This window comes from Anas acuta, chromosome 8 (assembly GCF_963932015.1).
Source record: "Anas acuta chromosome 8, bAnaAcu1.1, whole genome shotgun sequence".
NCBI lineage: Eukaryota > Metazoa > Chordata > Aves > Anseriformes > Anatidae > Anas > Anas acuta.
The window spans coordinates 228,465-242,131 of NC_088986.1; the positions used below are offsets into that span (position 1 = coordinate 228,465).

At 42.0% G+C, this 13,667-nt stretch overlaps 1 long non-coding RNA gene across 1 annotated transcript; it reads left to right on the forward strand.

Annotated features, from left to right (window-relative positions):
• The first annotated feature begins 1,938 nt into the window (after nucleotides 1–1,938).
• On the forward strand, nucleotides 1,939–3,873 carry LOC137860539 (uncharacterized). The gene is made up of 2 exons (XR_011098983.1): nucleotides 1,939–2,218; nucleotides 2,581–3,873. It is a non-coding gene; the product is annotated as an uncharacterized lncRNA (long non-coding RNA).
• The last annotated feature ends 9,794 nt before the right edge of the window (nucleotides 3,874–13,667 follow it).

Consider the following 13,667-nt stretch of genomic DNA (forward strand, 5'->3'; position numbering starts at 1 on the left):
TGAGGCTCAGGACATAGACTTTCCCCCAAGGAACTCAAGTTGTCCTCATGTTACTGCCTACTTGTATGGTGAGCACTTTCAGAAAGCTCTCCTAGGCCTCCTCCAACAAGCCTTAGTTTTGCTAGAAGTGGCTGATCTGTTACCCTAGTTCCAAGCTCCAACTCCCCAAAACTCTGCCTTGTAACATTTTGATGCCTGCCTCTGCACACAGTAGGCTAGCCACGAGCCTTTTGGGAAGTTTTCTTCGTTGCTTGCTGTGGTCTTTGGTTGCAAGTGCAAAAACAAGTAATGTTTGAGATCTAGCTTGCTAAAACACAAAACCACATACAGTTTTTATTTGAGGCATGCAAATTAAAACCTTGGGACAGGGTTAGGGCTTTGGGGTTAACTTCTATTTAAAGAGCTGGTTTCTTCCTCAGGCTTAATTTCTGAAAACAAGATTTATCTGCCACTTTAGGAGTGGATTAGACAGATACAATCTTAGCTCTGTAGACTGGGGTGGCAGCATAGCTAGATGCTGCTGCTCAGACACCCTCCTAGGTTTCTTGGCGTCCCCACGTGGTTGGGCAGAAGCAGCTTTTAGCAGTGCAGAGAACTGTGTGCAGCAGTCAGGTAGGAAATGAGGGAAAGCAGCATTACCCCCAGCCCAGGACAGAGGCCAACATCAGGGCCACCCTGAATGCTAAAAGGCATGATTGCTCTGACCAGCCTCACCTGGGCCTCCCAGCCACCTGTCTGCCCATGGCTCCAGGAGCCACACTTAAACTCAGGCCCTGTCCTTCTGTCCTTGCCTGAGTGAAGTAACAGGGGTGCCTCTGTTAGATAGACCTTGGAGCTATACTGTAGGTAGCTTGTTTCCTGGATGGACCTAAGATGTAAGTGGTTGCTTATCTCCAGTTCTCTCTTTTGCCCTGTCTCCTGAGTGGGCTTGAAACCACATAGTAGTCTTGTTTCCAGTCCTGTCTCTAGGCCCATCTCCTTTTGATCCTGACTGTATTCGCTGGACTGACCCTGGACTTCATTCATCTCCTTGCCCTATCTAGGACTATCAACAAATGCATTTACCCGCACCCAGCTCTGCCTGCACTGTTCAGGTGCTGTGGGATTGCGCCAATCAGCGAGGGCACTCCTCACACGAGGATCACCCTCAGCTCATCGCTGGTATGTGCGTGCTGCTCCTGGCAGCTCTGCCCTGGCACAGACTTTCCTGGTGCAAAGGTAGTGAAGGCTGCTGTGGCTAAATCTGGGGACATGATCCAGAGATGACAAATAACTATGGGAGAGCTGGGCTTGGTTTCAACAGAACCACAAGCATTTGACAAGCCAGTGAGGCTGGGTAGGCTGAGCTGTGTACTCTGTCTGAGGATGTAGTGAGAAGAGGCTGAGCAAGGTGGAGCTCCAAGCTTCTGTCTCAGGAGACAATGCCAACAGTGATGCACTCTGTGGAAATAACACAACCCAAGGCAATGTCTGTCATCTGGAAATGGCTACAGGTTACATCTGGGCAGGACTGTGTAGGTGCTGGGGAGAGAAAATGGCACAATGAAGGAGACGAGAGGAGCAGCTTACAAGGAGATAGGTGACCTGGAGGATGGTGGGAGTTGGTGGTGAGCTGGAGACTGCTGCAGGCCATGGTGTGTTTACATTTGCAGTAGCAAGAGACAATTCCAGCAGCACAGAGCAGGTGCTCACAGGACTAGTATCTCCTGTTCTGGGTTACAGGAAAAGAAAGTTTGTAATAGATACCTCTGCTGATTAGGTCCTTAGTCCTATGCATTAGATACCTCCAGTGAAAAGGCAGCAGTTTCAGGACATACTTTTTTTTTTTTTTTTTTTTTTTTGTCAAGGAGCAGGACTCCTAAATTATTCTGTAAAAGCTGCCTCACCCATAGGCAGAGTCCACATGTGAAGGTACTTTGCCTGATGGGCTGGAGGTAAGGTGGTGAGCAGAAGAGGTATAAGTGACTTTTTCCCTACCATGGGGAAAGTCATCATGTTTTCCAAAAATCCTCATTTTCAATCTGTAATACATGAATGATCAGATTTTTAACTTAACTCCTGCAGTTATAGCAAGAACTTAACACTTAATAGATCTCGGAGGCTCTCCACAGGAGAGAAAATTTCCCTGAAATTGGTCCTCTCATGTGCCTCAGCTAGGTAAATATTTTCAACCGTGCCTCCACAAGGTCTTCCTTGTGTGAACCCTCAAATACCGCAGGTAGGCTTTTGTTGTATTTTCTTTCTTTAATCAGTAAGAATATTTTTAATATCTCTGCTATTTGACCAGCTGTTTTTGTTAAGAGTTTAGGAGATGGCTTTCTGTTCCTCTGCTAGAGCTAGCTGAAACTGGTGAGGGGTTACAAGCTGGTTAAGTGTGGGCTGTCTGAGAGACTCTGCAGGTATGACTGTACACAGCTGTACTTTGCAAGTTAGCCTTATTTCTTAGGAAGCAACTAAATGCTTCTTCCATTTTTTTCCTGTGTAACTTTGCAGAGCGAATGCTTTCTATTTCCTGCAGTGGGAAACATTTGATAGAGATGGTCAATGTTAAAACATATTTTTCTCTACCTGGTGTTTCAGGTTCCGCCAGCTGCTGTTAGAAAAACAGGTCGTGCATTTGTGCATGCTCAGCGTTTCCTCGGGGAGCTGGCTTCTGAACACAGCCATTTGTACTTGGTACCTGAGATATTTTTCCCATGAAATGAAACAGTCTTTTGATGGTGTTGAGGAAGAGCCACAGCTCTGGCTAAAGCTGAGCAAATAACATGCAGTTTTATCTAAGTGAGATAATAGATCTGGGATAGCAGTGAATACAGCAGACTCTGAAAGGGTGAGTCTTGTTGATGAAGGAGATACCAAGATACACAATGAAGACTACAGGAAAATTGGTGTCTTTCATCTGGCTGCTGTGAGAACTACTGTGTTAAGCTGTCCTTGTTCAATGAAGTGTTTGAGAAACTAGTGGAGTGCATCACTGTGTCTGAATTACCTGTAGTCTCACTGCTAAATGAAGTTCCCAGAAGAGTGTTGACACAGCCAGCATAAAATGTGTTTGACTGTTGCTTGACAGCAATGAAAAACATGCCCACACAACAGTGTAAGGTATCCTTAGAGGCGTTTTTAACTCTTTCCTTAGTTTTAATTTGCAGGTAGATTATATGTTCTTGAAATTCTGTGATGATGTTTAATTGTTTTTATTCCTAATCCTGCTGGAAAATGCTGGTATGGGAAACCACTACAAGTTAACATGCTTTTTGCTAACGGTAGGCTCTCTACACCTCTTAGAACTGCAACATTGCATGTAAGAGGCCTTTGGTGTACAAGGTGACTGCTTCAGCAATTCCATCAGACCCATCAATCTGTACAGATGGCTACACAGGCAGCTTTGGGGATGAGCCAGGCTGTTAGTGCAGATGAATGGGCAGAGGCATCTATGGATGGTGATGGAGAAGAGTATGTTACTGGAAAACATGACCCAGAGTTCCGAAGCTCTGGTTATCCCTATGCCACCCAGTATGCAATAGCGGTGTTGTCCCACCTAGCGAGGCAGAAGGACTTTGCACTCTGGGAAGCGATGTCTCAGGCATGGAAAGATGTCCATGAACTGTCTAGGAGATCAGAATTCACATAGTGTGGGACAGATTCCATGGGTTGCTGGGAGGTAGAAAATGTAGGAAGAACTATAGTAAATTCAATACCTTACCAGTTTTTGAGCCTGAGTTGTACTTTTTTTTTTTTTCTTAACCTGTACATGCAGTGCTTTTGTACTTCTGTCCTTATCTGAGAGCACTAGAGTGTTAATGTATCCTTTAGTATGTTGGGCTGAACTAAAGTGACTTTGATTTTCCTGTTACAAAAACTCATTTGGCTGTATTTGGTGCATGTGTCCTTTTTAACCTTGTGCCAAGTAGGTATGGTGCACAAGAAGCACTTTTAACAGTTTTCCAGCTAGTTTGCTATTTCATCCTGTACAGCTGCTCTGCTCAGTGTCTGAGGCCCAGCCCTGCAGGCATGGACTGCTGATGAGTGATGGGTCAGGCTGTGAACTCCCTGGGTTCCAGGGGGGAATGCCTGGATCCTGGACCACATGAGTAATGGGCTTGTAAGAGGGCTGGTATCACTGCAACTCTAAGAGCTGTTGGTTTGTCTCTTTGTCTGGTTCACCAATTGGGCTTACGTTGACAATAGTAGCTGAGTTCTGGGATAATTATTTTTCTGAGTGTGTGTATCTATGAGAGTTACCAAACACCTTATTCCAGATAAGCTGAACAAACAGGTTGTAACTGATTCCTATCTTTATTGCTCTTTTGCTCCTGTAGTTCACCTGACTGCACTCAATGTGTCACACTGTATGGTGGGAACAGCACATGCTGGATTTGGTGTTATGCTATCTCACAGCTTCTTTCTAGGAAACGGGATGCTGAAATTCTGATAAAACTAAGACAGGTTTGTCTGAGTTGATGAACGCTGCACTTTCTGATTCCAGTTTAGAAAGCCTCTCAGGAAAGGTTCTTGCTTGCATGCTTCAGAAACATTGAAACCCCTGAGATTCAAGTACCCATTATGCTCTGGCTTGATTAATGCTTGAGCACAGCACATACTTGGGATATTTTAGAGCTTTTATTTATTTATTTATTCTGGGGCTATGTGTTTGACGTGTAGCTATTTATCAGGAAAGCCAAACATGTTCTGCTTTGGAGCTTCTGCCTATTATATTCTAGGTTCTAGGAGACTTACAAATTTAATGGGGGGATGGGAGGATGGGTGGGAGGGGGAGGGGAGGGAAGGGAGAGAGGAACTATTAAATCTCACTGGTTCTTTAAAGCATAGGTAATTAGCTGTGTCTGAAACAAAATTCTCAGTAAGTGGTGCTGGGCTTCTGGGGAAAACAAGGATATTCCCCTCAGATGTTTGACCAGCAGGTTTTGCCACAGACTCATCATCCCAGCAATCAGCAGAAACATGGTGTCTCAAAGCAGAACCTGCAGTTGTGCAGGTAGGCTTCTGAGATCAGCTGTGTGAGTCTCTTAGACTGATTTCCTATGTGTGTAGAAGTGCCAGGTGGAGGCAGCACGATCTCCTTGGTTCTCTGTTAACAGCAGGTGTTTGGTTGTAAGTGTGAAACATTTAGCTCAAATCAAGTCTTTGTTCATGTTATAGCCCATATGGATGGTATCGCTTTAGGCAGTGATGTGACCATAAAAAAAAAAAAGATTAATTGTCCCTCTGTATCTATGAACCTATTAAATCTAGCCTCTTCTGAAATCAATGACCCCTGTAAGGAGGTGGATCACTGATTCTAGTCTTCAGCAACATAAATGGGAACAGGGTCTTGCCCAGTGTTTCTGTGAAACCTAGTGGAAATGCAAAAAGCAACCTGTTGAATAGGTGGAAGTAAAACTTGGTGTCATGTAGTCAGGGTGACTCCACTGAAGAGATCAGTCTGGGCTTGACTCTACTTACCCATGCCTTTAAAAATCCTTCACTAATAAAAGTTGAAATTTAATCATTAGTAATTATGTCATCAGCACCATCTGTTGGAAATAGTTGAGACTCAAGATGCTGAAGCTTTTTGAGTAATTTTGCCCTTCTGCACCAGAAAGTGTATGCAATGAATACCCCCTGCAGTTGTCTTATTGAGAGAAGGTAAAGATCTGCGTTTCTTCTCTCTCAGCACCAAAATCCTGTAATTATTGTTGAAGGGGACTGAGAAATATCTTTATTAGGGATTATATCAATTTATGCATACTGTGAATTGTTATTGGAGATAGTAAAGGAGGAAAACTATTCCTGTTTAAAACATTCCTGTTTAGAAGATGTACATGCTGAATGCAAAAGCTTCTAAAATAAAAAACCTTCAAAAATAAAAAATCTTGTTATGGATGGGAATTTCATGAATGACTTTCTCTTCCTTTTTTTCCTCTTATTTAATGAAGAACACAGGTAAAATTGCAGATTCAAACACTTTTGAGCACTGGGGCAGGCAGGGGGTTGATTAGAGTTCTCTAATTATAACTAATGATAGAAATAACATAGGCTCCTGTTTTGCTTAGATGATACATGAATTGACCCACCTCACATAAATACAGTATGTATCCCCTTATTTTTTTATGGCAAATTATTACAAATCCAACTTAGTAAGCAATGCTGCTGTTTCATACTTTTAAGAACTGGGCAACTCAGTCTGTCTTGACACCTGCAACTGTTTGCTGGGCTCTCAGTGATGAGAAATTGTATCCTACAATGGTGTAACAGTAGGTATTTGAGATTAAGGCTGTTCTCAGTGTGCTTGCTCTCATTTCAGTTGCAGCCTGGTATAGAACAGATTGATGTCTTGGTTAGGGCTGTGTGACTCCAGTTGCTCTGACTTGAGTGTTTTGGCACTTCCGTGTGTTGTATTGTGTGGGCAGTTATCTAGAAATTTCCTCTGACTGGAAATGGGATGCTGCTTCTGTGGTGCTATTCTGAAACTTCGTGTGTGCGTTTTAATATTTATTCAAATCTCAGTCTGTGTGCAACCCCCTAGGCAGCATAGGTCAGGAAAAAAAACACACTACTTTTTGTTTAGAAGTATTTGTAAATATCTTGTTTTGACTACATCTATTACCTTGTACATGCCCTGATAAACACTGTCTTTGAGCTTCAGTGAATAAGCAGAGTGGTCAGGTCTTCCTATACAGATGGCAGTGATGCCAGGGAGCAGGGATTTAGGGGGGTCCATAAGCAGGTGTCTTATTCTGCTCAGTGACTCCTTGCACATGGATATCAGCATGATGTGGGGGGCTGTTTTTAATAATCACCAATCCTGTTTGAAAGTGTATCTTCTAATCCTGTTCGTTTTTTTCTGCTAATGAACATATTCACTGAAGCAAGCATCTTATGTTGAGCAAAGTCTTAGCGCTAAGCAAAAAAAAAAATTAATACGTATCATTGTGTCAATATTTATATAACTGAACTACCCAGGTAGCTGTGGGAGAAATTACGGTGGCAAGAGGGAATTCTTGAACCTATACCTGTCTCCAAAGGAAAAAGCTAGCATGCATTTGTAGCAAAGAGCCTGATGAAATGGAGAGCAGTAAAATGCAAGGTATTTCACAGGTGAGCAGAGCATGGCTGGACCTTTGTTTCTCTGCTCCTGGACAGACTGCAGCATGGTTATCAAAATGCTTCCTATTGCAGAGGGGCTGCCTGAGCACACAATACTCTGCTTTTGCCTGGGGTCTCTACCTGTCCTTTCCCTGGCTTGTGTCTGTGGGGACCACACATAGAGCTGCAGGGGTGTGCGGTGCCTGCTGTGGCTGGCCCTGCTGCAGGGTTTTGGCAGTGAGGCTGGCTTGCTCGGCAGTGGTGGAAGGCAGGACTGCGATGCTTGCTCCACTGCTATGCCCTAGGTTTTCCTGTGGGGCATAGCTGCCCCTGGTTGAGCAGATGCTGGCGTTTCTCCCGAGTTACCATTGTGGCTGCTACCTTGGAGGGTTAAGGTTGGCTGGAGCCACAGCGCTGCAAATGCATTTCCTGCAGCTCCCTGCATGTTTATCTCAATAAACATTGTGAGAACAGTGAGATGGAGTGCAAAAGAAAACCAATGATCTAGCACACAGACTGCAACTAAAAATCTTTTTTCATTTTTAATTTCCACAAGCATTCACATGTTTATTAAAATGTGAAAATCTATTGTCTCACACTTTTCTTAGGCTAATCCCAAAATTTGCTAGAAAAATTCCTTCTTATAGAGAATGCATTATATATCTTGACTTGTTTTAATAGTAGAACTTGGTGAAATTAATCACTTAAATTTTGCATTTAAAGGTCTGTCTGAATAGTGTGGCTTTGCTCAAAGTGAGAGTATCCATGCACAAGTGCTGCATAGTTCTTTAAACCTCAGGAGAAAATGAATATGTGCAATACATGTGGTGAAGTGTAACTGTGGAAATAGCCAAAAGAACTGTCTTTCCTGAAACCTGAATTTTGATTTGTTTTTGTTACTTTGCATTTTGGAGTAAGTCTGTGTCCACTTAAGTTATTCCCATTCTGCAAGCAACATTCAGGATATTGCACAAGAACAATATTTTTTTTTTTTTCCACAAGAGTTAAATACGTGCCATGGAAGTGCTCTTCATGGTTTAGTTGGCTAAATTTTACCACCAGCCTGACCCTCCTTGTCGCTGGGGCCCTGGGCTCCTCAGTGTGGGTGTTGGATCACCAGTGGGGCCCCAGCAGTGGTGCTTCCCAGGTCTCTCAGCCTCTGGGGTCAGAGCACTGGCGGCTATTGGGCCATGATCCCATCATCACAGTAGGGACCCTACCACCTGTAGGATCAGGGCTTTGACTTTTTTGAAAGCACAGTGTGGAAAAAAGAAGGAAAACGAGTGGTGGGAAATTGTGAAAATATGATTTTTGTAAGTTAATCATCTTGTTTCCTTACTTTCTTGCTGCTGTTTGTAGACTGAGTTAAGAAGAACTGATTATTGAATTGCATTCACTAGTCTTTCTCAGATTAATATGATATATAACCTGGAGCCCACTTATTTTAGTTAAAGTATTTTAGCTACATATTTTTTCTTGGTTATGTCCTGAGCAAAGTCCATGTAATTTTGACTTAGTAAGGGGTGTGAAATTACTCTTGTAGTGAGTGAAATAGCTCTCTTCATATATATTTTAAAGGGGAAGCCTTCTGGTTAGGGTCTCAAGATAGGATAGATTGCATTTCTGTTTCAGTGGTTAGAGGAACTTCAGAGAGGTATACCTTGATGAAAATGACATTAATAAATACATCAAATAGACATTATTGTTGTGCCTTTGGGCCCCATTATAATGGGGGATTGTTAATGATTATGCTGGAACTCCTGTGTTCTCTCAAAGGAATTCTGTATCTGTTTAGCTGTTGATAAAATGCCACTGGAGGTTAAAAGACTAAGTTTGAGCAGCATGTGTTGTAGGTACTTTCAGTCACACCAAGTGAACATTTACAGAAGGCTGTAAGTAACCTACTGCCCTGAAGGACTCCTTAATAGTCTTCAAGAATTTAAGAAATTTACAGAAATGCTTTTGTTCGCCATCTTTTATGAACAACTCATAAATAGAACTTCCATGTAAACTCTGATTTGTAATTTCGTGGTAGGGACTTAAATCCCACGTTTGGTGGGAACTGATATTGCACAGAAGTAATCACACGATAATGAAAATAACAGCAATGTAAATTAAAAGCATAAAACACTGGAGTCAAGTGATTGTCAGGGAAATACGGTGTAGCTAGAGTAAAGTGTTAGGATTTGAAACCTTAGGAAAGGTGTCACTTTTTGGTAATCTATGTGCTCTAAGGTGTGTCATAATGTATAAAGAATCACAGAATGGTTGAAAAGGGACTTCCAGAGATCATCTAGTCCAACCCCCCTGCTCAGGCAGGGTCACCTAAAGCATGTTACACAGGACCACATCCAGGTGGATTTTGAATATCTCTGAAGAAGGAAACTCCACAGCCACTCTGGGCAGGCTGTTCCAGTGCTCTGTCACCTGAACTGTGAAGAAGTTCTTCCTTATATGGTGATGAAACCTCCTATGGTTCAATTTGTGCCCATTAACACTTGCCACAGCTGAGAAGAGTTTGGCTCCAGCCACTGTACATCTAATGGACTGATTTTTGGCTGTATCACTTTTGAAGTTTAATGGATTAGTTCTGTTGACCTATGAGACTGTCCCCTCTTGTTCTCTTTTTCTTCTGACTGGAGAACTCCCTTGCTGATGTGCATGCACATGAAATGTTTGTGCTGTGCTGTTCTGCTGTGGAGCTCTGGAGAATGCAGCCTAGACTTCCTGCAGCAACAGGAAATCCATAGCTTTCTGCTAAGGAGCTAGAGACCAAGGCAACACCAGTACGTTCATTTTCCACACAATTCAGCAATGCAAGGGAATTCTAGATGGTCATAATTATTCTGTTTCCAGTTTTGCTGTAGCAGAGGATGGTTCTTCTGACTTTGTAACACAGTTCTTATACTCACTTAACCACGTGATGATTATTTTTGATATATACAGTTGGTAACATTTTAAAATTCAAGTAGGGACTAGGGCTTATTACACTATGCACTTGAATGTATATTAGATTTCCTTGTTCCAAAAGTCTTACTGTGCATAACAAAGGAGACTGCAGGGATTTCTTGATATCATCATTTCCCCTTTTTCCAAAATATGCTCCCTTTTCCATTTTTGATCTTCCTTTTGGCTTTAAGATGCTGTGCCCTACAAATGCTGTCTGCTCTTGTTAGTATTTTATGTTACTTGTAGGGCTGAGGAGTGATATTGAGTTGCTAATAATGAACTGGATGTCAGTTGCCAATACAACATGTCATTACTTCAGGATATCTTTGGCTTCCTTTTGCCTTGTCTTGGAAGTGAGCTTTATTCCTATCTGCTGTGGTTGCTGGAGGCTTTGGCAAGGATTTCTGGGATGACTCACCAGAGGAGCAGCAGAAACAGAGAGAAAGCAGATGAGATAGAACTTTTTTTTTTTTTTTTAATTTAAATATGAGTTCAGATGAGAAATGACTCTCTTCTGGGGCTGGGAGGGAAAGCAATGATTGCATTTGTGTCCTATGGCTGACATCAGTGCCTGCCCTTAGGCTAGTTATAAGGGAGGGGATTTGGTTTAAGGCTTCCCATCCAGCTGAGCTCTGTTATCCTCAGTAAGTACCAGGTGTGTGAGGTTTTTACTGGGGAGAGCTCTTCATAGCCCTCTGCACAAAGGGGGGTACATCACACCACTGGAATTCAAAGAAGGCATAGAGATCTATTTTTATAAAATTCTCTAATTCTGTGTTACTATGAAGGTTCAAGTACTTTTTCTTTAAACAAAGGAGATACTGGAAAAAAAAAAAGACCTGTCTGCAATACCACTGAAGGCCTTCAGTATCTGTGGAGACCTGTCTGCAATGCATTCTTGAGTAGGCAATATATTGAAGGACAACATCCTTGTCATCTAGGACCACATGCTTAGCTGTAAAGGGTAATGTTCTGGTTGCAATCTCCAGCAGGCAGCTTCATGGGTGATAAGCCCTGTTTTTGTTTTTCCCTAGGTGCTTTCACGGTCCATATTTTCTTCCACTTCCATATTATGATTCTTTCATGACTAATGTCTGTACACGTCAAAACCCAATAAAATCTTTCCTTAGTAGGAGATTTGTAAATAGAAATAGCCCAGCAAGGTACCAACTGGACCAGTGAGACACCCCTCATCCTTCCGTTTGCTATGTTCTCTCCTAGAAATTGGTTTTGAAATCGGTGGTTTTCTGTGATTGAGAGAGATGTCAAATTCAAAGCAGAAGTCCAGGAGCCACAAACAGGAGCAGTTGGCTTGGGATGGATGTGGTAGCAAGTTCTTATCCCTTGGGGAGTGAGTGTGCATGTATTTATCTGGAATAGCATTCTGCACTAATGACCTGGTGACTGTAAAGAACAAAGATGATCTAATGTGTATAGAAAGTGGAATCTGTCTGAGATGAAGTTGCATAGGGAAAGGATGATAGGAGAAGCTTTAGTGGGGCAGTGACAGGTGTCTGCTGTGGGCCCTCAGGGTTGCATCTGGAAATAAAGAGAGATCTCTGTAATGTTATTAGAGAGATAAGTAGTACCAGTAATTGGATCATTACAGGAGACTCTAACTTTCCAAACATAGATTGGAGAACAAATGCTATTAACAATAACAAAGTCCAGATATTTCTACTTGTGTTGATCTCCAGATTTCTTTGGATGTAGAAGAAATCTGGAATTTCTTTAAACCAAAGGTGTAAAGACTATTTGGAATCTTTATGGCAGACAGAAATAGATGTGGAGAACAACTCCAGACTGAACTGGATAAATGCCTCAAAAAGACATTATGAGTGAGTATAGAGTATGCAATGAAAAAAAACAACAAAAAAATGAGCCTTAAAGAGGAAAAAATGCAAGATAAAGTGAAGATTATCAAAGGCTATGTGAACTATATTTTCATGAGGAAATTTCAAAGGTTTAAGTATTCATGGAGGCTGGAAAGAGTAAAAGGAATATTAAAATATAGCCTATCCTAATAATAAGCTAATGCTTTGTCCAAGCTTCCCATAAATGTTATTTTAGCATCATGAGCTGGATGGCTAATGAATCAAAATACTAGGGAAGAAAACCTGAATTAGAAACAGTCTGTTGTATTAACCCTAGCCAACAGTTAAACACTCTTGATCGCTCCTCCCCACCTGCAGTGGGGTGAAGGAGAGGATGAGAACAGCAAAAGTGAGAAGAATCAGTCAGAAGAGAGACAGTTTAATATATGATGAGATTTAAAAAAAAAAAAAAAAAGAAAGTGATGCAAAGGCAATCGCTTACCACCTCCCACCAGTAGATCTGTGTCCGATCAGTCTCTAAGCAGTGGCCACCTTGGAATGACTGTTCCCTGGTATTATGTGATGCCAAATGGTACGGAGTATCCCTTTTACCAGTTTGGGTCACATGCCCTGGCTGTGACCCCTTGCAGCCTACTCCCTAGGAGGAGAGAGTGAGAAGCAGAGAAGGCCTTGACACAACACGCACTGTTCAGTAGTAGCTGAAGCACTGGTGTGTTCACAGTGCTGGTTCAATCACAAGTCTGAAATGCAGCATCGTATGGGCTGCTGTGAAGAATATTAATTCCATCCCAGCCAGACCCAGAACAGTTTCAAGGATCTTGGTAGAGCTGAGCAGATCATGTTATCTCCACCTCTGGAAGAACTTGTGCGTGAAACTGCAGTGAGTTTTAGTGAAACTGGTTGAGGTGGTAATGTGTGATTACAGACCAGTGGAAATGTAACCTCTGGGCAGACAGGTACTATCTCATCAACCAGGCCAAGAGAGCTGAAATAGCTTTACGTAGGAAAGGATGATAAAAGGTGTGGAGGTAAATGACAAATGGGTTAAAATACAACATTAGTTTAGCAAAGACAAGTCTTCCCAGACTCTAAGGCTGTATCCTTTGCTTTAAAACAAACAAACTATTCCTAGAAAAGGGAAATGCAATGAACCTGTTTGCTGTTTATCACAAGGCAATTTTTACAGTGCCATGTGAAAAATTCCTGGTTAAACCAGTATTAGTTTCACTTTAAAATATGATTTTACTTGATGATGGTTCTGCATTCATCTTCTGTGTCTAACTTAGCGAGTGAGGGACTGTTGTGATAGGTAAATGGTAGAAGACAAATTATTGAATTGCAGGGAGGATAAAGATAGATGTCTCAAAACCTCATTTATCGGGCCAGTCACATCTAATATTTGTATTGCTGTTGCTGGCAAAAAGCTCCAAAACTTGTGGTAGAAAATCTGGAGGCAGTACTAGAACAGAGAAGGACAACAGCATAATGCAGGGAAAAAAATAGTGATCTTAGGAACAATGTGAATTCTTATAACTTTGCAGTCCAATGTAGTAGTTGTTCTTGTACTTCAGGATGAATAATTAGTTGTTCTGGAGCAAGCAAGTAGTTTAGTAAATGGAAAAGAAAAAATGATTAAAAAATTGTCTGAATGTGAGCCACCATAGTGAGAAAGGCAAATGTGTTGAGTGAGGTCGTTTCTGGGACAGGAGATGTTAACACTGTTGTCAGTAGTGCTGATCTGCTTAAGCAGTGACCAGCTGAGCTTGAGTCAAGCAACCAGCATAAGTAGAGTAACAA